The sequence below is a fragment of the Tasmannia lanceolata genome, unplaced genomic scaffold, assembly GCF_043159265.1.
Source record: "Tasmannia lanceolata isolate RefF3 unplaced genomic scaffold, GAP_Taslan_0.1 ptg000006l, whole genome shotgun sequence".
NCBI classification, from domain to species: Eukaryota; Viridiplantae; Streptophyta; class Magnoliopsida; order Canellales; family Winteraceae; genus Tasmannia; species Tasmannia lanceolata.
In genome coordinates, this window is record NW_027518683.1 from 35161232 (window position 1) to 35188882 (window position 27651).

Consider the following 27651-nt stretch of genomic DNA (forward strand, 5'->3'; position numbering starts at 1 on the left):
CAAGCTATTCTCTTTCAAATCTTGTATAGGTGGCTAGGGCATTCCTTTTTTAATTCCCTAGAGAGCAACCGCTTAGAACTCGGCGGAGAAGGAGTCTTTGTAAAGGTGTAAGGGCATCCTTGTTTAATATCCCTTGGAATTGTAACCGCCTCGGAGCCGGGCATCGTGGAGGTCTCCAATAGTGGAATCCCTCAAGTGCGACCTTGAGTAGAGTGGAGTAGGCCGTTGGCCGAACCACTATATATCGGTGTGTCATTTCTCACTCTTGCATTTCCATTATTGTTTTGGTTTGGCATTTCACTTTGTTCTTTCAATTATATTTGCACTAACCAAATATTTAATTAAGTGAAGAAAAATTCCAATTAGGGTTTATAGATAATTTTCAAAAGGCCTAATATTGAGTTAAATTCAATTCACCCCCCCTCTTGAGTATTTCACTTATCAATTCGCATCGGATTGCAGTTCTCATCACCATATTGTTCTTCATCAGTAACGTCAAATGGACCTTGAGGAATGGGAATCACCATAGGCTTAGGAGGAGGCTCTGACATGACAGGGTTCATGGGTTCTTTGCCTTTTGAAGGTGAAGGAAATGATGGACCAAACTTCTCGGCGAATTAGGCTTTAAGAAACTGATTATCTTCTTTGATTCCTTTCATTTGTTCAAGGAGTGCGGCCATCATAACTTCAAGGTTATTGGTCTGAGGGTTCTCAACGTGTTCTGCCATAGGTGTAGATGGAGATGATGGAGAAGCTTCCGAAGGAGATGGGGGAGGTGACTTCCTGACCAGACGAGAGTCTATTCGAACCCAAGTTGCTTGAGCGGGATCAATGGTGAATGCTCCTGACATGGAAACAATAAGCACAAGGTATAAGATTGAGATTCAGCATGTATTTCTTCTCAATGATTAGAGATGATTGTGGCCTTTGCAAGCAATGGGATGACAGAATGAATCCTTAAATGAGTAAGGTATGACAATTGCGACATGATAGTAAAGGGGAATGCCACTAGTCTCAGGACTATGAAAATGAACACTCAGTTATTAGGAGAGAAGATTTGAATAATGCCCCTAGTGCAAAGTAACATAATCCTATACTAGGAATGCAATGAGCTCAAACTCGGGTGTCATGGAATAGACTTTCTTGAATAGAATGAGACCAATGAGTTCTTCTAATACAGCCTTAGGTATGAGAGACGAATAGACAGACAATTGAGAGGAAATGACAACCGTGACAATGATCCGAACAAAGACTGACGAGGTAATGGACCTATGAAATGGGCTTTCTAAACCTCAAGATGATGAATATTAAGCAAGGGAAATTTAGAAGATGAAACTAATGAAAGCTACGGAATCAGAGGAATATGGAGTTAGAATCACCGTTCTTGATAGATGGATCATAGATGAAGAAGGATACCGTCGAGATGCAATTGTACATGAGAGATAATCTAAGAAGATAACCTACGAGATCTTTGGAAAAGATGAGATTTATAACCTAATCTCAAAGGGGAGGTTTTTAATCTTTTTACATTTTATGCAATATTACCTGAAGGCATCAATCCTAAGCCTAATCTAGCGGAGTGGAGAGAAGATCTCGACTCATGACTTGTTTGTGTACCTAAAATTGATCGCAGCCATTGGAAGATGGACTACGGCCTAATCTAGACACAAATGGGTAGGATATCCTAATCTAGGCTCACACACGTGATGCACGCGTGTTCGTACTGTATGCATGTGTGGGGTAATCTAGGGGTAAGGACAAGAGCTCCCTTAGCGTGAATCTATGTTCGATATACTGTACCAGTGTCCGGCATATCAGTACGTGAACCAACAGATCCGTTTACGTACCATAAAGATACTAGGCTAAGAGTGGAATGCTTCTCTAACACAGAAGCACCGGTCATGACCTCCCAGTCAACAATGCTAGATAACACTCCGGGTTCCTAAATAGGACGTGTGTGTATGTGAGATGCATGGTTTTGGATGCAAGTGATGTAAGTGTGTGAAATAAGTTTGCGCAATCTATGATGCCTTCAGGTTTTGTTAGATTAAGTTTGCAGTATAATGTGATAAGGAAATAAAGCATATCATACAAATTAATCTAGCAAAGAGCAACAGAAAGATTAAGATAGAGTTTTTATGAGCCAATTAAACTAAACTCAAATGAGTTATCCTTTGAAATTTTAATGAAGTTAGGTGATCCCCGGCAGAGTCGCCAGTCTGTGGGACTCGATCCCGCAAGAGGGGCGCGGCACGTGACCCTCTCTCTTGGTCTCTCGTAACCACGCGAATGGCGTGTGCCATTTTTTATTATTGATTTAATTCATCTTTTTCGTGAACTTGAGATCACTAAAGCAATCTGAATTTCACGCAAAAGAGAATGACAGAGTCGCCACCTAGATGAGAGATCTAGAACCCATAACTGACCAGAAATCTAGATTCGTTACCTGATTACGAGAATGGAAGGTATAGGGAGTTACCACCACATGCACCATTCTTGCCCGATAATCCGGTCTTCAATTCCAAAAGTTAACTCTCTTGAATTTCTTTTAAATGACTCATTTAACTCTATATTAATGTGCAAACTATATGACATGCAGCCTAAGATCTAATTTCATTGCATTTCCTAATATGTATCTTGATTTTCTTAATTCGTTTGGATTTAATCTATGTGAAAGTTCTCCTAAAATTCTAATTTGGGAAAAAGTCCTAAGTGATTTAATCAATTTTAATTTAAGATTTTAAATGATGAAAGAAAATAAAAACTACCCTAAAAACCCCACTGATTGTGTGTAGGGCCGACTCATGATTGGTATGCCATTAAGCATCCAAGCTGCTTACGTACCCAAGCCTCACTGGGATAAGAGTCGACGTAGTTCGGTGGCCTAAACTAAGCTACATGCCTAAGACATCTAGGACACCGATTTAGACTGGACTAACTGTTTTGACAGTTTAAGAGAGATTATTTAGTTCAAGTTGAATACATTTTTAATCCTAGGACTCCATCTAAGATACTATATGGTCCTATCTAAATGCAAGACGTTCTCTAAACTAATGCAGGTGAACCTATATCCTAGGTTAACTAGGCTTGTCCTATAGCGAGATGGTTTGACTAGTGTAACTATATCTATGACACGGTTGCTATCCATAGCAAACGGTCGTGATGAGGCTAGACTCCAAACTCTAGGACATCCTAAAACCTAGAACACAATATGACGTAAATGTTCCTAACGGGCCCTAAGGGTTCCTACGAAGAGATACCGTTATCTAACGGTTCGAAATTCTGTTTGTTGAAGTTAATGATTTTTAATTTTTTAAAGATTTTTTATTCCTACCATCTAAGGAATACCAAAGGCTCTAAGGCTTGACGAATTTCATACTTAGATCGCATTCATGAAAGGGAATCGTGCGCTCTCCCCTTGCACAATTTAGCACATAAATTATAGTATATTGTTGCCTGGTATGGTTCTCAGGATTTCCGTGGACTACAACCACGGATCCAACGACATACTATAATTCAAATACCCAAATTATCAAGGATCAATTACAATTGGAATACGATTATGAATGCGGTCTTGGCGGTTAAACTAGCATAGCATAGGAAATTTGGAAAGAAAATGAACGATTCCTAATAATTCAATTTTCATAGTTTAAAGGTTGATTACATGATGGAGAATTGGAATTCTCTGGAAAGTTTTATAACAATTTGAATTTATTTCGATTTTCTTAAGGATTTTAAAATTTTTAGTTTAGATTATAGATTTACACATCAACGTATATCAAATCTAATCTTAATAAGCTGAAAGTTTTACAGTACCTTTCTCTTGACCAAAGAAGATTACTGTAAACTGTTCAGGAATTGTCAAGATGATTTACTATCAATTTTCCAATCTTGAAGATATCTGTCCAGATGATAGATTTACACATCGACTTGTAGCAAATCTAATCTAAATGATTTCAAACTTTTAAAGTATCTTTCCCTTGACCAAAAAAGATATAACTGCAATATTTTCATGGATTGTAAATGTGTTTTACTATCAATTTTACAACGTTGAAGATCTCTGTCCAGATTATAGATTTACACATCAACTTGTAGCAAATCTAATCTAAAGAGCTGAAATGTTTACAGTAGCTTTCTATTAACTAGAGACTATTACTGTATAATGGTCATGGATTGTTAAGATTATTTGCTATCAATTGTCTATTTTTAAGTTATCTGTCTAGATTATGACATTACAAAGAAACATATGGCAAAAATAGTCCGAATCAATCCAAACTTCTTGAAAACATGTAATTCCAACAGGGAATCTCAATCGAATATTTCCAGAATTTTTTATTGCAATTTGCTATTTGTTTTAGATTTAATATGGCATGCTTGATTTAGCATAAAAAGTCATAAGATATATCTAACAGTAACCAAAAATCTTTAAAAATTTGAAAGAGATCAGATCAGAGTTTAGTTACTTCCCATCCAAATATTACTTCTGAAAACTCTATATACTTTTCAAAACTTGGATTTTACCCAAAATACCCCTAGAAGTAAACTAATTTTTAAATCTCTTAAATTAAATCCAAAATTCTTCAAAACATTTGCACTGTTTTAGAACCTTAAAAGTCTGGTCTGTTTGAATTTCCATCAATTTCGGATCTGTTTTGACATCTTTATAAATTCGATCTTTGGAATTTGACTCCTTTAAGGGTAAAGTTCAAAAGGTCAAATCGCTGTCAAAACGAAGTCAAAATTTCTGAAAATTCCAGATTTCTATACTTTTTAATACACAAAAGACTCAGATATTGAAAATTTTAAGAAATTTCAAAGGCTTATTAGAGTTGCTTTGTAAAGTGGATTTAAACCCTCTTATTTTCAAAAATCAGATTTTAATATTAAAAAATAGATGTTTGAAGAAAAATTTTAGATTATAAAATAACATAAACCTGATCTTATCTCCTCAACATTTCACATGCAAGCACTTTCATCTTCATAGCTTTTCAAAGAAAATCCTAAATTTACTCCGACCATGCTTCTAATTTAAACTACATAAAAGAGGGTTTTAGAAGACCAACCTTGTTAGCTCTCCTTGTCTCTAGGGTAAGTAATCCCTAGATTTACGCTTTGACTTATCCTTTCAATCGCAAAAGAAAACCCCGAAGAATAATAATATAGCCTCCAATTTGTTTGAATATGTTGAATATATGAAAGCACTTTCTGTAGAACCAAGTGGAAGAGATGAGTACCAAAGCACCAAATAAAGTTGAATGAATTCCAAGAAGGAAGAGAGAGAGGGACCAATTTTCAAGAGGAGAAAAATTCTTTGGTGGGTTTGCTTTCATAGGCACAAGGCTAGGTTTGAGTTAATTTGGAAGTTTTCAATGTGAGCTCTCTCCTTTTAGCTTGTTTCTAATTTGTGCTTTGACTTTCTCATTCTTTGATTTCCATATTGAACTTATTTCTAAGCCTTGTTTCTTGCAGGCTAAGCAATGCTAAATTACATAATGGAGATCCTTCAAAATCAATCTAGAAGCCTTCTCACATAGGAAACTAGCTTTTATGAATGATTTTCGTTCAAAGAGGGATGCCCAATGTTTGAGCTCGTTTTTGTCCTATTTAGATGGTGGTTCACGAAAAGTTGCAAACTCGAAAGTTGTAGATCTTTTCAAGACGTTCGAAACAAGTATAATGATGAATTTTTTAGGCCAGAAGGTAAAAAGTTATGGCTATTTTACTAACCTGATCATACTAACCCTTTCTAATTATAACTCTTCCTTCTTTTCATTCTTTTTTTTTTCAAAACACATCAAATATGACATCACCATCCCACCTCATCCATGTTGGGCACCCAACTAAGTGGGCCACCCATGTGGGGCTCCAATTATGTGGCCGACCCACATGGGTGGGTCCACTTGGGCCCCTTCCTATGTGGGCTTTGCCCAATGGGCCTTCTCACATGGGTTTTGGATTTTTTTCATAAAAAATTAATAAAATTCTTTTAAATTCAATATTTTATGAATGGACCTAACCCATGTGACATTTATGGTGCACCCCTAACATATGGTTGAACCATCCCTTTAAAGAAACTAATTTTTTGGACCAAAACACCCCTTTTTTACCAAAATGCGACCAAAATACCCTCAAATTGGTTCATTTTTAAAGGGAAAAGTTAAAAATGGAAAGTTTTCGTGGTCAAACCTCAAAAATAGAAAGTTTGTAAGTTTACTTCTTTTGGTGGGTAATATCAAACAGGATCACTCGACATTCCCTGAAAATGCCCAAAATGCCCTCAACACTCAAAATTTTCAAATCAAGCGAAACCCCCTGAGAGGTTCTAAATTTAACAGCTTTTCAAAATTCATGGAATCACTCAAGATTTCTTAGACACAACCAGGGGGTCAAATGAAACATATTGAAAATGATCAAATTACCCCTGTGGTGCAAACATTGATAAAATTAGGAAAACCCTGAGAAATTCCAAAAATAGCAGGTCTTCTTACTTGATTGGAAACTTAAATTCTTATCTTCCGGAGACTAATGGAACCCCTAGAGACATTCGTGATTACGAATCAACTTTAAAACACCTAAAATGAGGTGAAATTCACCCTAAAATGCAAGAATGCCTAACCTAATGCAGATGACTGACACAGACCAAGCAAACATTTTGCTTTTTAAAGCGTAACAAAATGGGGGTGTCTACAGTAGGGGGTTTCTGAACAACATCCTCCGTAAAAAGTTGAGCATCAGCAATCCATCTACGAACCATGTGGGCCTCTATTTTGCTTTCAGTGTCTATGAAGCACTTTAGACTTGCGAAATAATGAACGGCCATGTGACGTAAAGGAAGGGGAGCAAGGTTCTGTTGCCTCGTCCGAATTCTTTCTTGCAGAAATAGATCCAACACTGGCGCTACCGGCTGTTGCAAATCCTGAATATCCTGGGACTGATCTGTGGGTTCTGCCATGATGGTGAGAGGAGTTGCAGGACTAGATGGTTCTGAGACTTCTACTGAAGGAGTAGGAATTGAAGGACTAGGTAGATCCAAGGTTTTTTCTAGACGAGCTTAGGTACAGGCCCAGGCTTTTGAATTCTTGGGTGCAATGGTTTCAAGTGTGAGAACTTTCTACCTGCAGACGGGAGTATTCATACACTAGTTTCAGAGCTTTTTCACACAAGAGGAAGAACCATACAAAATTGATTTTTTTTAATTTTTTTTTAAGTTTTACTAACTTTGGATGGATCCTGGACAAGCAAGGGGTTGAGAGAAGAGTTTGCCCCTGTGGTCTGAGAAATGGGAGGACACCCCCGAAATGATTGAATTTGGTCAGGATTTAGATAACCATGATCTCAACATGATAATTGGACAGAGGTCCAACACTTTGGCTATGACAAAGGGTTAGGCGGGTATATCTTCTCGTGAGAGGATATATTCATTCGAACGGAGCTCTGACGCTTTGACCATGAAAAATAGTCAGGATAGGATTGTCTTCAAAAGTGAAGACAGTATGACCTGAGTGTGATTCCTGACTTTATGAACAAGACACTAGTCAGAAAAGAGCCATCTTCCCAGAGGAAGATGAAGACAATTTGGGCCGACTTCTACCGTTGTCTTGACCATGATGAGTAGTCGGGATGAGTCTAACTTTTAGGAAAGACCGACTTGGATTGAGCAAAGCTCGGGTACTGCGACCATAACAATGGTCATGATAAGATTATCTTCGTACAAGAAGACAGGTTCATTTGGGCAGAGCTCCGCCACTCTTGACCATAACGGGGGTCGGGAAAGGTCTATCTTTGTGTGAGAAAGACTACTTCAAAGAGGATTTAACCAGGGTGATTGAGACAAGTCTAGGGGAAGATAAACTTATTTGAGCAGAGCTTCGCTGTCTTGAGTGTAATGATAGTCAGGACAGATCCAGACATGAAAAGCAGTAGAGCCTGACGCGGATGAGACCAAGACGGTCTGGATAGGAAGATGATTGAGGGATTACAATAACCTTCAAAAGATGGGACCAAAATGAGGGTCTTTTGGTTAAACGTATTAACCACATCCCTCCAGGGTACAATGGTTGCTTATCCAAAGAATGTGATGATATGGGTTTGCAAACATGGCTCTAGACAAAACTACAGGTTAGACAATAACCTCTAGTTTTGGGTAAAATATGCTGCGACCATTTATGGATCAGGCTAGGGTAATGACATCCCTAGCAAGAAATGGCAACCCGGGGATACCTTTCAACACTCGCTTGACATGCCTGAGGTGGGCCAAAGGTTAAGTGTATCCTATTTTAGAAGACGCTCACATCTCTTGAGTGTAACTGGTAGGCTTTGCCTAACTCTAAGCTAAGCATGCCCTATCCGGGCATGGTAACATCTATGTGCGTGTGCTGGGCTTATGCATTGTGATGAAGGCTTGAAGTTTCCTCTTGCTGAAGTGATCAAACAACCCTTGCTAGGTGTGCCCTAGCGCAATGGGAAGTTTAATACATCATCATTTTAGCGCCACCACAAGGGCGACGTACAAAGAGGTGGTGCTTTCACATCAAATGGAGGCGAGACCAGCGGCAATCGGGTGATGAAATCCCAAAAGTTACCGAATCCGTTCCAAGTGCTAGTCACTCCCAAGGGTAATATGTATGCAAGAGGGTGATGAAATCCCAAATGGTATGCGCGTGTTTGGATAAAATAAATAGGTAAGCCTAGGTGCCTCCCGGAGCATTTTCGTGCAATTGGCGGCAATTTTGGGCATTGCCTCTTGCAATCCCTACATAACAAGCATAACAAGCATAACAAGTATATGGTAATGGAAAGTAAGTCTAACACTGGTTTTATTTCGCACGTTAGGAGCATTCGCAACTTGCGAAGTGTTCGCAACTTGCAGATACCCCTAAAGGCTACATCGGGTTAAGGATAACCCTAATAAAAGAGGAAAAGCTAAATTATTTGGTTGAATTCTATGAGAATGCCAAGGTAAGTTATATAGAGTTATAACCTTTTTTGATTTTCAATAAACAAGTCTACTGAAAGAAATTATCAATATTATCCCCAGCAAAGTCGCCAGTCTGTGGGAGTTGGCTTTTTCCCTCGCGCGTAGGACGTCAGGGGATCACCACATCGAGTTCTCAAGGGAGTTTATATTTGATCTGCATTACTTGCGGACTCAGGCCCGAAATCCTAACTTCACAAGAATGAGAAACTCAGAGTCGCCACCTAGGTCAGAGCCTAGGACCAGTGCCTATTCTTCCAATGAAATGAGTAACGGTACTTGAATTTCATTGGAAGAACAGTAACCAAAGGAGTTCTTTTGCTCTCGGCCTAGAACCTTGTATTTTTCTCTGTTTGCTTAAGGCATGGTCCTTACAGATATCTGGGTAAGGGTTATGGTCACAGTCGGGGAAGGTATTAGGCATTTTTTGAATCCAGGCTCTTAACTTAGGTTGGCATTTTTTGAAGAATTTAAACCAGGATAACTTATCTTCTTTATCCCTTATTTAGGTTATGCTTAACTCCATGGTGTAAATAAAGATGAATTTACAAAAAGACCAAAACTAAGCGGTAGTTATCCTGATCGATGTCGTAAGTTGTATACGGATCTCGGAAGATCTTGCTACTACTCACGATCGGGTTAACGTAAAACTAAATGGAAAAAGACAATGCAGAAAGAAAGGTAGAGAGATTTATATCATAAAATTTGGGCAACGGGAGCCAGGATCTTATAATGTCACCACCTCGTACGTTACTTTGTAAAGGAAAGTACATAAAGTAAAAGAAAGGTAGAGGGATTTATATCATAATTTCTGAGGGCAATGTGAGGCGGAGATCTTATGATGTCACCACCTCATACGTTACTTTGCATAGGAAATTACAGAAAGTAAAAGAAAGGTAGAGGGATTTATAATATAAAATCCAGGCAACGGGAGACGGGATCATATAATGTCACCACCTCGTACCTTACTTTGTAAAGAAAATTGCATAAAGTGGTTAAATAAATGTAATTTTACCAAAAGCTGAGGAGATATAGACAGAGTAGCTGCACTATTCTTGAAAGGGAGGGTTCCGAGGCTGTGGAGATTTCAGCGGCGTAACGGTGTTGTGGTGACGAAGAGACTTCGGAAGTGCCGAGATTTCAGCAGAACAACGACGCTATTATTGAAAAATAGCTCGTGGGTCTGCAAAATTCGACAGAATAGCGGTGCTATTTGAAAGATGTTCCTCCGAACCTTCAGAATTTTGGCAAAATACCGATGCTCGATGTGAGCTACCTAGAGTTTCTTTACTTTCTCTCTTTTAGAAACAAATAGACTAGTGTTTTTTGGAATTCAGAAGGGTATTAGGACTTCGCTGGCCAGAAGGGGTTGAACCAGGGGTTCGTCCCAACCATAAAGGGAGGAGAGAGAGAGAGGGAATGGATCAACCAAACTCTACCTCTAACCCTTACCCCCTTCTATTTATAGAGTTTGGGGGGGTATTTTTTGGTAATTTCGCCCAAATTTCGCCCCTAGCAAAATTTGGTGTCACCCAGGTGACATCACCTGGGTGACATCATATTTTGAAGGCGTGCAAGTTCGTCTTTTTCTCGTCTCGATAAATGTGATATTTTGTCTTTTACGGGTGAGTTTTGAATGTTCGTAACTCCTCCGAGTGAATTCCGAATCACACGCTGTCAGATCCATTGGATTCCTCGTTCTGAGGACTTTTCAATGAACCTGGTATCGCTTACTTTTGGGAAACGAAGTTTCATCTGGGTAAAAACAGAAGTTTTTGACTCAAAGTTAACTTACCAATCGAAATGTCGTGTGACAATGGGCTTACCAGCTTATGCCGTAAAAGCCGAGTGCTGTGTAAAACAGGCTTTTCGGTTGCCGAAAAAGGTGGGTGTTGTGTAAAAAAAGGCTTTCCGGTTGCATTTCAAAGATAACACAATTTTTGAAAATCGTTTCTTTTCGTAAAATACCCTAAAGAGAGATTGAGAGAAACCAAACTGGTGCTCTGGGACTCATCATAAGGTTCTTCCTCGCGACACCTATATCATTAGTACCACCTTGACAAAATTGGGTGTCTACAATGTGATGTCATGTGTTGTGGCTTAAACTCAGTTTGTGGACAATTAAAATTCTTGATCCATATAAGTATATATCAAATATAAAAACAAATCTTGTGCCATATCTTTTGGAGATAAAATCGGAAAAGTGGACAGAGAGAGAATCTTGGAAAGAATAGTCGAGACATTTTAGGAATTTGGTTTGCAAACAAAATAAAGTAATATATTGCAAAAAGCAAAAACGTACCAGCTATTCTCAGGAACACGTCCAACTTGGTTTTCATATTAATTCTTGTTTCTATTATTGAAAAAAAGTACAAAGGGCCAGTTTTCCAAATTTGCTAGGATTGTGGGAGAAGTTTTTGGCAATTTAAAACATAGAAATCCAAGCATTACATAAACCAACCATGGACGTTTTCTACTGATTTGGACCGCACAGAAACAAAGAAAAATTTTGTTCTCTCTCTCTCTCTCTCTTTCTCAAAACATCCAAGAGTTCCCCCTCTCTCTCTCTCCCTTGTTTTCTCTACTTCTAATGCCATTGTTTTGAGAAAATCCAAAAGCTCCAATAGGAATTTTCAAATTCCCAATATATGGTTCTGATATGATCAGCATATATATATATATATATATATATATATATATATATATATATATATATATATTTGAACAAGATTTGTTCAATTTCCCTTCACACAATTTGAAGGAATCCATCGGTTAAACTTGCAGGTCCACGGCGTTTGGAATGATCGTAGCCGTTCGAGGAGTAGATCAAGCAGAGGCTTTTATTTTGGACAGCCACAAGGTATTATTTTATATTCTATTTTTTTAATTAGATCGTCATCAGTTCATATAGACCCTAGGCTCCTGGGTTAACGGGCAAAATCGATATAAAATTTTAATTCTATGCAATTTCTAGTTCCGCTCTGTATAGTGATTTTGCCTGGGTGTGAAAAGCCTTCCAACAGATAGCATGGCCTACATCAACCCACATCAGATACATAGGGATCGATGCCAATCCTTTACTTCTCCTTAGACGTCTCAAAGGACATCATCTTGGAAAGCTTGATTCCATATCGAAAGGGAATTAACCCCTTCTAGGAATCCGCCATACTAAACCTAGCCAATATCTCATCCAATTCTCATTGGACATCCCTGACATTCTATTTCTGATCCCTAAACACTTTAAGGCCCTGGAATGTAGAATTCCCATTCCTTTAAGTAAAAGTGACTGGAAAACTATATACCTATGCAAGACTAAATCCCTATACCATTCCCAATGAGTGGGATATTATCCATGCACAACACTGAAAAAATATATATCACAACACTTGTTGTAAACACAAGCCTCCTCCATGTTTTGTGAGAGGCAAAACTCTTTGACCACCTCACAGAAACAGAGGTTCCAACTGCGAGACACGTGCTTCAATCAACAGATTTTAGCAATGTGTACACTTTCTGATTACCCTTTCTGGCAACCTCAAAACCCTCAAGCTGGATCCATATATCTTCCTGAAAGTTTCCTTTCAAGAAGACAGTTTTGATGTCCACCTACCATATCTCGTAATCCTAGTGTAGTGTTTATCATTAGTAAAATCCTAATGTACTTTAGCTTGGCTACAGGCGAAAGGTTCCCTCATAGTCAATACCAGCTGTTTGACTATAGCCTCTTTTGCCAGTAGCCTAGTTCTATAGGTCTCCACCTTTCCACTTTAGGTCTTTCTTCCTCTTATAGATTCACTCGCATCCACTGGGCTTCGAGCCCTCTGGTGAATCTAGTAGGGTCCAGACACATTAGAAATACATAGAGTCCATCTGGATTTCATCGCGTTCAGCTACTTGTCTGCATCGATGTCTTACATCGCCACCTTGTAGTTTAGGAGATCCTATCTCGACCCCGTCAGAGACCATAGCATATAATCTTCTCCCAGATAGACAAATTTATTAGGCGACCTTATTCCTGTAACCATATCAGAGTGTTGGAATAGATTAAGTGAGTTTCTGCTCACTATCCACATAATATACACAAGCATATAGATAATTCTGCAAAGGAAAACACTTTGAAAATGAAATCTTCAATGGGCTATCACAAGGAACACACAATTTATAGTGGTTCAGTCTATCACAAGACCAACTCCAGTCTTCCAAGTTTATCTCCTTGGGATCTCCACTAAAACTTGAGATTCTTCAATAGGCAAATCTCAAAGCCGTACATCAACTCCTCCAACTCCAAAGGGGACACCTTGGGATCTCCACTAAAACTCGAGATTCTTCAATGGGCCAATCTCAAAGCCGTACACCAACTCCTTCAACTCCAAAGGGGACACACCCTTTCTGCACCAAGCCTTGCCGAGGGATCACACCCTCTTACAGCGATTCACCTTTGTTAACGGGCCGAATCGAAGACCCTCGATTACAAATGAAGAAATAAAAGATAAGATCTCTAAATGCCTCTTAATAGGTGGATTACAAACTTTCAAAGCTCACAAACTCTCCAAGAAATAGATACAAATGTAAAGCCTATGGAGATCCTCTTGATAGAATGTAAAAGTTCAAGTTCAAAGAGGTTTAACCTTTCATATAAAAGTTTTGGTTCAAGAAGATACGATTTGATCTTGCAAAAGGTTGTTTAGAAAGGTTTAAACAATGTGCATATACCCCACAAGGAAATATGACCGTTTGGGGGGGAAACTGTAAAAACAGGGTTGAAAAAGTCTACCTGCGAAAGCCCCAACGGCTTGTTTTTCAAGCCGCAACGGTTGCCCGCCCATATCGGGCTCTCTATTTAAATTTCAAATTTCATACCGTCGCGGTCGACCGGCCCTAGGGTTGTCGCCCGGCGAAGGCAATCTGTTTGAATAAAAATTCGGTTCACAAACACTATTGCGGTCGACCGGCCCCATGACGGTCGTCCTCCAAGACCAACCTGGAATGGTTCTGTTTCAACAGAAGCATTTCTGCGGTCGCCCAGATCACCCCGGTCACCAGCCTGATAAATTTCAAGATGTCCTAGAATTCCAGGTTCCATCCCGCGGTCGCCCGGAATATCCTGGTCGACCCCGGCCCTGTGTGAAATTTCATTTTTAACTTTAAAATTCAGGGGCTTTGGGGCATGGTCTTTGGACTTTAGTCCTAGGTTTTCAAACACATTTTTGGGTGTGTGTATGGTTTTCAAAGATATAAAAACTTAAGTATGAAAACCATTTGAAAACCTTTTGAAAGTGCTTTTAACATAAAATCAAGAGGACTCCAAATACATTCTAATAGTGTGTACCATTGAGTCTTCTTGGAATGTCTTTGCTCCTTTGCACTTCCTTGGACTTCTTCAGCTTGAGAGAACATCTTGAACTCTGTCTTGGCTCTTGTGACTTCCTCTAATCTTTAAATCATGTTGAAAGGTGCATGAGGAGCACCATGGCATGTTCATCTTCAAGCTCCTTTTTGACACTTGTTGGGAACTTATAGGATCTTCATGTTCAACTTTTTGACTTGAGCATCTTCGAATGAGGATGCCTCCAATGTAGGTGCAAGATCTTGGTTCCTTGCTTTCTTGATCCACAAGCTATGTGTTGAGAAGAGTTGTGTAATGGCGATTATGACATGAAAATCATGTATACAGCACAACACCTCAAGGCAACATATTAGTCCATAAATGCTAATCAATTTGAGTTTGCTAATCATCAAAACAAGGGTAAGGTGAATGATTAACCCATGGGAACCCTTAGGCTTACGTTCACCCCTTTTTATGATGGCAAACAAATTGATTAGGGAGGAAGGAGGTATCTAGATAATAAGACATTAAGCATGAATATGATATAAACAATGGAGTAATGATCCCCCTCACTATATGCACAAGAATAATATATGAATGAAAAGCATGTGGTGCATATAACCATGGACTACCTAATCAATTCCCAAAAACTCTTCCCGTTTTGGCAACAGCAAAAAGGAAGGAATACAACTTGTAAGAGTGCAAGTGGGGTGTCAAGGAGAATAATAGCTTGTCTAAGCTATGTGACTTGTATATGATATACCATTCAAGCTCTAGTAATGCTTATCAAAGAGAAAAACAAAAGTGAAATGCATGATAAGCTTTTTTTTTATCTAAAGAGGTTGAAAGTTAAGTGCAACTATGGGGGCAATAGACCTTGTGAGCATATCACAAAGATCCATATAAGTATGAATATCTAACTATTTGGCTCTCCCCCTATGAATTTGCCAGAGGCCCAGCAGAATGATTGAAAAAGGTGAATTATTTAAACACTAGGGCTGAATTATTTAATAATTTTTAAAGCAAGTGAATTTCTACCTGAGCAAGAATATGCTCAGATCTATGATATAACCGTTTGGGTTCACAAGTTGCTTCACTCTTCCAGAGCATGAACATTCTCAGAACTATAAAATAACTTTTTAGTTTAAGTTGCTTGCCATTTAAAAGTTTACACATATGAAATTGAAAGCTTCCCCTAACTATGAGCATCTAATCTAAACGTAAAAGATCCAAGCACATAGGTCCCATGATTTGAACGTAATCACTTTTAAACCACTCAATAGTTGTTTCATTCACAATTTGATAATCACAATTTAATGTGAATGGATGATTATTAGACAAGACATGATAAAGAGTAGAGTACAGTCCAATAACCACATGGATACGAGAGAATGAACAACAAAGGAGACCACATCCATGGCAACTAACAGAACATGTATATATATATATAAAGAAGGATGAAGCTCCATATACATGATCAAACGATGGAAGAGACACACCCTCTTCACATCCTATCACAATATCATCCGAGATGTATAAATGGGTGTGAGGAACATAAACTCATCACCACAACAATGGATACAATCACACAGTCTCTGAGTCATGAACCAAAATTATCTAAAATATTCACAGTATCCATAACCATGCCATACATGGCATGTCCTTCCATATACAAAAGAGACTAAAAAACCCTTATTGGGCACTGTGGTACCCTGATCCCGCGAGAGGGGTGTGGGGCGCGAGCCGCCGCGCTCTCTCTCTTGGTCTCTCGTATCCACGCGATTGGCGTGTGCATTTTATTATTGATTTGAATTAATCTTTCCTGTGAACTTGGGATCACTAAGGCAATCCGAATTCCACACGAAAGAGACTGACAGAGTCGCCACCTAGATGTGGGATCTAGGACCCGTAATTAACCAGAAATCTAGACTCGCTACCTGGTTACGAGAATGGAAGGTATGGGGAGTTATCCACCACATGCACCATTCTTGCCCGATAATCGGTCTTCGATTCCAAAAGCTAACTCTTTTAAATTTATTTTAAATGGCTCATTCAACTCTATGTTAATGTGCGAACTAAGTGACATGCATCCTATGATCTAATTTCAATGTGAATCCTAAATGTGTATCTTGATTTATTAATTTGTCTGGATTCAATCTAAGTGAAAGTTCTCCTAAAATTCTAATTTCATGGAAAGTCCTAAGTGATTTGATTAAGCATTTACAAGAAAATTAATATACAAAACACCACAATTTGTTTGTGGTGCCGACTCGCGGGTGGTATGCCATCAGACATCCAAGCTGCCTACGTACCCAAGCCTCACTGGGATCAGAGTCGACGTAGTTCGGTGCACCTAAGCTAAGTTACATATGCCTAACTCAACTAAGACACCGACCTAGACGGGATTGACTGTTTCAACAGTTTTAGGAGAAGTTATTTAATTCAAGTTGAAGATTTTATTATCTTAGGATTTCATCTAAGATGCTATATGATTCTCATCTAAATGCAAATGGTCCCTTAGACTAATGCAGGTTTGCCTTACATCCTAGTTTACTAGGCTTGTCCTAGGGAAAGATTGGGTGACTAGTGTAACTAGACCTATGGCACGGTTGCTATACATAGCAAGCGTCCGTGATGAGGCCGGACTCCTAACTCTAGGACTCCCTAAAACTTAGGACACGACACGACACCGGTGTTCCTAAATTGGGCTCTAAGGGTCCTTACGACGGAAACCGTGATCCAACGGTTCTGAAAGACACAAGACAAATCGATTTAAATTCTCGAGGTTAGTGAAAAAAGGGATGGAAGAGATGATGAAATAGTGTGAGGGAATGAGAAAGATAGAGAAAGGTGCGACTGAACTTGGGAGTGCCAAATTGCCTACGTACCCCGCGATGGGGATCAAGCCACACGTAGTTCCGCTGGGGAGGTTGCTTGGATTTTGGAAAACAGGTTTGGTATTTGGATCAGGAATCGGGTTTGTATTTGAGCATTGGACTTGAGATTCAAAAACATTGATATAGCAATGGGATTTTGGAATTGGGAATTTGCATCAAAGAATTGAGCATATTGGAATCATCAAGGGTTTGAATTTTCGGAATTCAAAGTGGGCGGGCTTATGAGATTTGGCCAAATGGATTCAGACATGCGACTCGGATTGTGTTGGGATATGACTTGGTTGGATTGGGTTAATGGTTAGGGTCAAGTGAGTCGGGTCTAAGTTAGGAGCAAACCCGAGACTAGCCATGGTCTAACTAGGAGGAAGCAGGGTACAAACCAGGGTGCGGACCAGGGTGCACCAGGGTGCGAACCAGCAGGGAACCAGGGTGCGAACCAGCAGGGAACCAGGGTGCGAACCAGCAGGGGAACCAGGGTGCAACCAGCAGGGAACCTGGGTGCAACCAGCAGCGAACCTGGGTGCAACCAGGGTCTAACCAGAGTGCGAACCAGCAGGGAACCAGGGTGCGAACCAATATCGAACTAGGGTGCGAACCAGTAGGGAACCAGGGTGCAACCAGCAGGGAAGCAGGGTGCGAACCAGTAGGGAACCAGGGTGCAACCAGCAGGGAACCAGGGTGCGAATCAGTAGGGAACCAGGGTGCAACCAGCATCGAACCTGGGTGCAACCAGCAGCGAACCTGGGTGCAACCAGGGTCTAACCAGAGGCTAACCAGGGGGAAAACAGACCCTACATGCTTCCTAACATGGTTTTTCTTTTAAAGTAAAAGATATGCATGAAAACAGACCCTACATAGAATTGAAATAAATGCCTACCTCTTTGGAAACCCACTTTGTGTTTGATTTTTCTTTGATGGTAATTCCTTGAAGATGATTCCTTGCTTGATAATGACTGCTTTTGATATATATCACCCAACGTATAAAATCACCCGATCCGGCAAGGATGGCCGAACCCTTGAAGAGATGAGGGAGAGGGATGAATTTTCTAAGAGAGGGGTTCTTTTTCTTCTTTTTCTTTGGATGGTGGGATGAGAGGGTATTTATAGGAGAATGGGATAGGAGGTTAGGTGAGGTTAGGTGAGGTTAGGTGAGGTTAGGTAAGGTTAGGTGAGGTTAGGTGAGGTTTGGGTGGTTAGGATGAGAGGAGAGGTTAGGTGAGGTTAGGTGAGGTTTGGATGGTTAGGATGAGAGGAGAGGTTAGGTGGTTTTGGATGGTGAGACCCAGGTCAAGATCTGTCATTGATCTAACGATTTACGGAAATCGGGTCTCGGAATGGAATCAGGGTCCGGGCTATGAAGTGACCCTAGCTTATTTTGTCCCGATTGATGATCCGTAAAGTCAGATCAAGATATTAATGACCTAAAACATATAAATCAATGATAGAGGGGGTTCTCACATGGATTTAACACACTAATTTATTTGTTGATTAAAACAAAACAAAATGGGGTGTCTACAGATGCCCCTCTTTGGTAGAGATGACGTAGTCATTGAATACCAAAGTTAAAAATGACAGAACCATTTTGCGTAGCTTTAATCGACAAAGGACTCTCTAGACACAACGCACCTTAACATAATGCAAAACCTTAGATGAAACCCTAGAACTTGAATAATAAAAAAAACTCGATGCGGCGCCGTTCACAAACGGGCAATTAGAGAATGAGATATCATTTTCGAATGGATTCTGAAGGGAAAGGACAAAGATCGCTCTCAAACAGTTTTTAGAAGGAGATGAGACGCCGCTCACAAGCGGGTTCAACGAGGATAAGAAGCATTCCCAAATGGACTTGGATAATGAGGCACCGTTCACAAACGGCCTCAAGGAGGATAGAAAACCATTCACAGATGGACTCGAGAAATGAGGCACCGTTCACAAACGGGCTCAAGGAGAAGACAAGACCATTCACAAATGGACTCGAGAAATGAGGCACCGTTCACAAACGGGCTCAAGGAGAAGACAAGACCATTCACAAATGGACTCGAGAAATGAGGCACCGTTCACAAACGGGCTCAAGGAGGACGATACCATTCACAAATGGATTCGAGAAAAGAGGCACCATTCACAAACGGACTCAAGGATAAGACAAGACCATTCACAAATGGACTCGAGAAATGGGGCACCATTCACAAACGGGCTCAAGGAGAAGACGAGACCATTCACAAATGGACTCGAGAAATGAGGCACCGTTCACAAACGGGCTCAAGGAGAAGACGAGACCATTCACAAATGGATTCGAGAAATGAGGCACCGTTCACAAACGGGTTCAAGGAGAAGACGAGACCATTCACAAATGGACTCGAGAAATGAGGCACCTTTCACAAGAGGGCTCAAAGAGGACATGAGACCATTCACAAATGGACTCAGAAAATGAGACACCGTTCACAAACGGGTTCAAGGAGAAGACGAGACCATTCACCAATGGACTAGAGAAATGAGGCACCATTCACAAACGGGCTCAAGGAGGACATGAGATCATTCACAAATGGACTCAAAAAATGAGACACCGTTCACAAACGGGTTCAAGAAGAAGACGAGACCATTCACAAATGGACTCGAGAAATGAGGCGGCCCCGTTCACAAACGGGCTCGAAGAATTTAGAGATTTTTTATGAACTTGAATTTGACGTAGGATTGGATTTTTTATTTTTTATTTAATTAAGGATTTGGATTTGATAATTTTTTTTTTTTTTGGAAAATGAGGTACCGTCCGCAAATGGGCTCAAGAAGAAGATGAGACCATTCACAAATGGCCTCGAGAAAAGAGGCACCGTTCACAAACGGGCTCAAAGAGGACATGAGACCATTCACAAATGGACTCAGAGAATGAGAAACCTGTTCACAAACGGGTTCAAGGAGAAGACGAGACCATTCACAAATGGACTCGAGAAATGATGCACCTTTCACAAAAGGGCTCAAAGAGGACATGAGATTTTTCATGAACTTGAATTTGACGTAAGATTGGATTTGTTTGAATCGGGGATTGGATTTGATGAATTTTTATTTTATTTTTGAGAAATGAGGTACCGTCCGCAAACGGGCTCAAGGAAAAGACGAGACCATTCACAAATGGCCTCGAGAAATGAGGCACCTTTCACAGAAGGGCTCAAAGAGGACATGAGATTTTTCATGAACTTGAATTTGACGTAAGATTGGATTTGTTTGAATCGGGGATTGGATTTGATGAATTTTTATTTTTGGGAAATGAGGTACCGTCCGCAAACGGGCTCAAGGAGAAGACGAGACCATTCACAAATGGGCTCGAGAAATGAGGCACCGTTCACAAACGGGCTCGACGACACAAGATAGCTTTGATTGATGAATTCAACAATGAAAAATTTAGAGATTTTTATGAATTTGAATTTGACGTAGGATTGGATTTTTTGAATTGGGGATTGGATTTGATGAATTTTTGATTTTTTTTGAGAAATGAGGCACCGTCCACAAACGGGCTCAAGGAGGACATGAGACCATTCATAAATGAACTCAGAAAATGAGGCACCGTTCACAAATGGGCTCAAGGAGAAGACGAAACCATTCACAAATGGACTCGAGAGATGAGGCACCGTTCATAAACGGGCTCAAGGAGAAGACGAGGCCATTTGCAAATGGGCTCGAGAAAAGAGGTACCGTTCACAAACGGGCTCGAAGAATTTAGAGATTTTCCATGAACTTGAATTTGACGTAAGATTGGATTTGATGAATTTTTTATTTTTTTGAACTCAATGAAATCGGGGATATTATGGATCGTGCCCGACAAAGATGTTGGAAACTAGGACTTTGACGAATGATGAAACGGCAAACCTTTGGAACGAAGAACCATTACTAGCAAGAATGGATTAGGAACATTTTTATGAAACTTCAACAAGATTTTTCTCAAAGAGACTGCTGGTCTTGTCTTCTGGGGATTTTGATAACTGAAACCTTGAACAAGACATTTGAGATTGGTAATTTAGAACAACGACTCTCTTGGATATTAACATGGAAAAGCGGGATCTGCTTCTTGACAGGTGTTTAGATAAACATTTCTTGACCAGGATAACTAACCGGAAGGGAATTATGAATTTGAATGGTTCATCTTTCTGAGAAATTGGCTCAACCACCATTGCATCTGAGGTTCTTCCAAGCTTAAGTTGCCTTCCTGGGGTATGATCTTTTTACGGAAGCTGGGCTTTCTGATGTTTCTACTTCTGAATTTTTCTGAGCTGATCTTCTTTGAAATGAAGTTGTTTGACTAAATTCTCGAGCTCTTTCAGGTATAATTGCAGGGAGCTGCCTAGGCCTGGCCTCCTTCACCAAGACAGTTACATCATTTGGACATAGGAACGACAATTGACTCTTTCTAAAGAGAAAACTTAGATGAAAGGCACTACTCAAAGGATTGAGCAGCTCTAAAGGAGTGAACATAGAATAACAACGATTGATTAACTACACTGACAGACACAGTAATGCTTCTGACTTAGTTAACGTTTTATTTGGTAAGTCTATCCTTTCAAGGAATATTTTTTTCAATTGGTAAACACTGGACTTTTTCCTTAAAACAGTAATGCCTCAATGATTTAATTACAACTCCTAGGATTGCTTAGCTCCAATGCCCCCAGTTTTGAGGATGTCACTTGAATTTGTTTGAACTTCAATTGATCTTCAGTCCTGATACCGGCTGTAGCCTTCTTATACTGATTCTCTTACCATGACCAAGTCACCTCTTCAGGGTTTTTGACTTGGCGGACCGTGCTAGCCTTAACTTTTGCCTGAACCACCTTTCTAGGTTTTCGATCCAGCAGGCTATCCCCTTAGCTTTTGCCTAAGCCTCCCTTTTGGGTTTTCAACTTAGCAGGGGAATGATCTTAAATTTTGCCTAGACCGCCCTTTCAGGTTTTCAGTCTAGCAGATCTTCAAACTCCGTTCTTTTTCTTATTCATCATTTTTTTTTATTGTGTCTCGGGATCTAGCTCATTAGTTCTGAACACCGGAAGGACTTTATAGGTAGGATAGGGTTTTTCAAAGAATGGCTTAAGGCTCAACAAAGATTTCGACCGAACCTGTGAACAGGTTGCCTACATATCCCAAGGTAGGAATCAGGTCGTGTGTAGGTCAAGGCGAATGCCCCTAGTTTGAAGATAAATTGTTTGAAGGTTAATTGATTTTTCTTTTTTTTTCTTTCATTCTAGAATGATTGACTTCTCCTCTTTTGGAACTTGTCCCTTTTTTTTCGGGAACGATTGAATTTCTTTTTTTTTTTTTGGAACTTGTCCCTTTTTTTTTTTGGGAACGATTGAATTTCTTTTCTTTTGGAACTTGTCCCTTTTTTTTTCGGGAACGATTGTATTTCTTTTTTTTTGAATCGACCGAACTCGGTTCAACCGAGTTGCCTACGTACCCCAGTGTAGGGATCAGGTCTCGCGTAGTTCGGGGAAATGCCCCTGGTTTGATGGGTTTTCAAGAAAATTTTATTCAGGCTCGAAGGGTTTGCAAACCGGTATTCTTTTGACATTGGTTCTGATTTTGGGATTTATTCGGCCAAAGGGGGCCTTCCGATGTTCAGATTGGCTAGAGTCCGTCTGGTACTGATTATTTTTTTCTTTTTTGTTTTGTTTTGTTTTTTTTTTTTTTTTTTTTACGGAGTTTGACGGCATTTCCAGGTAAGAGATAATGGATCTTCTTCTTCCAAGATTCTAAAGTGTGCTTTCGACTTTCATAGAGCGAAACTTGTTCTTTGACATCCTCCATCTATGGATTCGTACTCTCGATATCTGATGATCACTTTTCATTGTTTGCTCTTGAACTTTTCATCTTGAATTTGTTGGCTTTTTGCTATGAATTTGAGAACCAAGGTCATTGATTGGAAATATGAAAGTTGTTTCCACTCTATGCCCCTTGTATAGCATATATCTTCTCACTTTCTTCATTTTCTTTGAGCTTTCCATCTATGTCTTGCCCCTGGTATCGGTTGTAGCTTTTCTAGACAATCTTCTTATTCTTGAAATAATTTTATCAATTCTTCACACTCTTTAGAGGGTAATGTATTTTCAATCGGCATTCACTGAATCAAAGTTTCAGTGCCAGTGTTTATCATTTCAATTTCATCTTTGAAAGGTTGGGATTGGCGCTCCTCCTCTCGTTCAAGTAATTGCTGTGACTCAAGTGGAGTTTCGTCAATTTTGTCCTCATTTGAAGAGGGAGTCTTATTTTAAGATCAGAAGCACACTTAAGAACAGACACAAGTGAACTTTTTGGAACTGACTGAAATTTTATTTAAAGAAAAGCTATTACATCAGACGACCTATCCTGAACATGCTCAGGATTCACAACTCTAAATAAGAAAGGGAAACAGAAGATAACTTGCCTGGACTAGGCATTGACCTTTAACTGTAAGACCGGACTCAACAATTATACTGACCATGATGACTGACTCAACATAAAATAGTAAGTGACTAAAACTTTAACTGCTGCAACTGTTTGGCGTTGAAGGCTCGGCGAAGGCTGGTTCGTTCTGAACATCATCATGGCTGATACTTTCAATTTTGGACAATGATGACTGATTCGCATAGGGAAATGCCCCTAGCTCAAGGATTCTGAGAGTGAACTCTGAAGGACTTAGCAAAATAATCTTGAAAAAGGTAGCCCCTAGAGGAGGAACAGACCAGGGGTACAAGCAAGATTGGATTATCTGGACCAGGCATGATCAGATCATGAGAACGCATAATCGAAAATTGTGAGATTCTGCATCTGCCAGTTAGGGGATGGCATGAAGATACGATCGAATCGTATGACAGAAGAACGAAAGACGCACGATCAAAAGATTAGATGAGATAGCATAAGATTGCTTTCAACGGATAGATCATGAATGACTAATCCTATGAGATCTTTGGAAATGATGGGATTTATATCCTAACTCAAAGGGAATTTTTTTTTTTTTTTTTTTTTCACATTTTATCAGTGTTACCTGAAGGCATCAACCTTAATCCTAATCTATCGGAGTGGAGAGAGAATCTCGACTCATGACTTTGTTCGTGTATATAAGGACCGATCGTGACCATTGGAAGATGGACCACGGCCTAATCTAGACACCAATGGGTAGGATATCCTAAACTAGGCTCACACACGTGATGCACATGTGTTCGTATACTACATGCATGTGTGGGTTAATCTAGGGGTAAGGCCAAGAGTTCCCTTAGCGCGAATCCCTGCTCGATATACTGTACCAGTGTCCGGCGTATCAGTACGTGAACAAGAGATCCGTTTACGTACCATAAAGGTACCAGGCTAAGGGTGGAATGCTTCTCTAGCACAGAGGCACCAGGTGATGAAATCCCAGTCAACCATGCTAGATAACACTCCGGGTTCCTAAAATAGGACGTGTGTGCACGTGAGATGCAAGGGTTTAGATGCAAGTGATGTAAGTGTGTGCAATAAGTTCGCGCGATCTATGATGCCTTCAGGTTTTGTTAGATTAAGTTTGAGTAAAATGTGATGAGAAAATAAAACAAGACAAACTAATCTGACAAGTATACAAGAGATAGAGTTCTTATGAGCCAGTTAAATTAAATTCAAATGAATTATCTTTTGGAATTTTAATGAAGTTAGGTGATCCCCAGCAGAGTCGCCAGACTGTGGGACATGATCCCGCGAGAGGTGCGTGGGGCGCGAGCCGCCGCGCTCTCTCTCTTGGTCTCTCGTATCCACGCGATTGGCGTGTGCATTTTATTATTGATTTGAATTAATCTTTCCTGTGAACTTGGGATCACTAAGGCAATCCGAATTCCACACGAAAGAGACTGACAGAGTCGCCACCTAGATGTGGGATCTAGGACCCGTAATTAACCAGAAATCTAGACTCGCTACCTGGTTACGAGAATGGAAGGTATGGGGAGTTATCCACCACATGCACCATTCTTGCCCGATAATCGGTCTTCGATTCCAAAAGCTAACTCTTTTAAATTTATTTTAAATGGCTCATTCAACTCTATGTTAATGTGCGAACTAAGTGACATGCATCCTATGATCTAATTTCAATGTGAATCCTAAATGTGTATCTTGATTTATTAATTTGTCTGGATTCAATCTAAGTGAAAGTTCTCCTAAAATTCTAATTTCATGGAAAGTCCTAAGTGATTTGATTAAGCATTTACAAGAAAATTAATATACAAAACACCACAATTTGTTTGTGGTGCCGACTCGCGGGTGGTATGCCATCAGACATCCAAGCTGCCTACGTACCCAAGCCTCACTGGGATCAGAGTCGACGTAGTTCGGTGCACCTAAGCTAAGTTACATATGCCTAACTCAACTAAGACACCGACCTAGACGGGATTGACTGTTTCAACAGTTTTAGGAGAAGTTATTTAATTCAAGTTGAAGATTTTATTATCTTAGGATTTCATCTAAGATGCTATATGATTCTCATCTAAATGCAAATGGTCCCTTAGACTAATGCAGGTTTGCCTTACATCCTAGTTTACTAGGCTTGTCCTAGGGAAAGATTGGGTGACTAGTGTAACTAGACCTATGGCACGGTTGCTATACATAGCAAGCGTCCGTGATGAGGCCGGACTCCTAACTCTAGGACTCCCTAAAACTTAGGACACGACACGACACCGGTGTTCCTAAATTGGGCTCTAAGGGTCCTTACGACGGAAACCGTGATCCAACGGTTCTGAAAGACACAAGACAAATCGATTTAAATTCTCGAGGTTAGTGAAAAAAGGGATGGAAGAGATGATGAAATAGTGTGAGGGAATGAGAAAGATAGAGAAAGGTGCGACTGAACTTGGGAGTGCCAAATTGCCTACGTACCCCGCGATGGGGATCAAGCCACACGTAGTTCCGCTGGGGAGGTTGCTTGGATTTTGGAAAACAGGTTTGGTATTTGGATCAGGAATCGGGTTTGTATTTGAGCATTGGACTTGAGATTCAAAAACATTGATATAGCAATGGGATTTTGGAATTGGGAATTTGCATCAAAGAATTGAGCATATTGGAATCATCAAGGGTTTGAATTTTCGGAATTCAAAGTGGGCGGGCTTATGAGATTTGGCCAAATGGATTCAGACATGCGACTCGGATTGTGTTGGGATATGACTTGGTTGGATTGGGTTAATGGTTAGGGTCAAGTGAGTCGGGTCTAAGTTAGGAGCAAACCCGAGACTAGCCATGGTCTAACTAGGAGGAAGCAGGGTACAAACCAGGGTGCGGACCAGGGTGCACCAGGGTGCGAACCAGCAGGGAACCAGGGTGCGAACCAGCAGGGAACCAGGGTGCGAACCAGCAGGGGAACCAGGGTGCAACCAGCAGGGAACCTGGGTGCAACCAGCAGCGAACCTGGGTGCAACCAGGGTCTAACCAGAGTGCGAACCAGCAGGGAACCAGGGTGCGAACCAATATCGAACTAGGGTGCGAACCAGTAGGGAACCAGGGTGCAACCAGCAGGGAAGCAGGGTGCGAACCAGTAGGGAACCAGGGTGCAACCAGCAGGGAACCAGGGTGCGAATCAGTAGGGAACCAGGGTGCAACCAGCATCGAACCTGGGTGCAACCAGCAGCGAACCTGGGTGCAACCAGGGTCTAACCAGAGGCTAACCAGGGGGAAAACAGACCCTACATGCTTCCTAACATGGTTTTTCTTTTAAAGTAAAAGATATGCATGAAAACAGACCCTACATAGAATTGAAATAAATGCCTACCTCTTTGGAAACCCACTTTGTGTTTGATTTTTCTTTGATGGTAATTCCTTGAAGATGATTCCTTGCTTGATAATGACTGCTTTTGATATATATCACCCAACGTATAAAATCACCCGATCCGGCAAGGATGGCCGAACCCTTGAAGAGATGAGGGAGAGGGATGAATTTTCTAAGAGAGGGGTTCTTTTTCTTCTTTTTCTTTGGATGGTGGGATGAGAGGGTATTTATAGGAGAATGGGATAGGAGGTTAGGTGAGGTTAGGTGAGGTTAGGTGAGGTTAGGTAAGGTTAGGTGAGGTTAGGTGAGGTTTGGGTGGTTAGGATGAGAGGAGAGGTTAGGTGAGGTTAGGTGAGGTTTGGATGGTTAGGATGAGAGGAGAGGTTAGGTGGTTTTGGATGGTGAGACCCAGGTCAAGATCTGTCATTGATCTAACGATTTACGGAAATCGGGTCTCGGAATGGAATCAGGGTCCGGGCTATGAAGTGACCCTAGCTTATTTTGTCCCGATTGATGATCCGTAAAGTCAGATCAAGATATTAATGACCTAAAACATATAAATCAATGATAGAGGGGGTTCTCACATGGATTTAACACACTAATTTATTTGTTGATTAAAACAAAACAAAATGGGGTGTCTACAGGCACCATCAGCATCCATCACAAAACATAAAACCCACATGGGCTTCAAGCCATAATATCCGCAAGCCCATACTGG

The 27651-nt window shown here is 40.4% G+C and overlaps 1 protein-coding gene and 1 long non-coding RNA gene across 2 annotated transcripts in view; one reads left to right on the forward strand and one right to left on the reverse strand.

Annotated features, from left to right (window-relative positions):
• Positions 1-584: 584 nt before the first annotated feature.
• Positions 585-27492, reverse strand: LOC143880258 (uncharacterized). The gene is made up of 3 exons (XR_013251605.1): positions 26937-27492; positions 18075-23983; positions 585-844 (listed from the first exon to the last, which is right to left on the reverse strand). It is a non-coding gene; the product is annotated as an uncharacterized LOC143880258 (long non-coding RNA).
• The window catches only part of LOC143880257 (uncharacterized), a 34580-nt gene continuing 18685 nt past the window's right edge, over positions 11757-27651 (forward strand). Inside the window, exon 1 of the mRNA XM_077383093.1 lies at positions 11757-11834. The gene's annotated coding sequence lies outside the window, so the exon portion shown is untranslated. The remainder of the gene's footprint in view (positions 11835-27651) is intronic.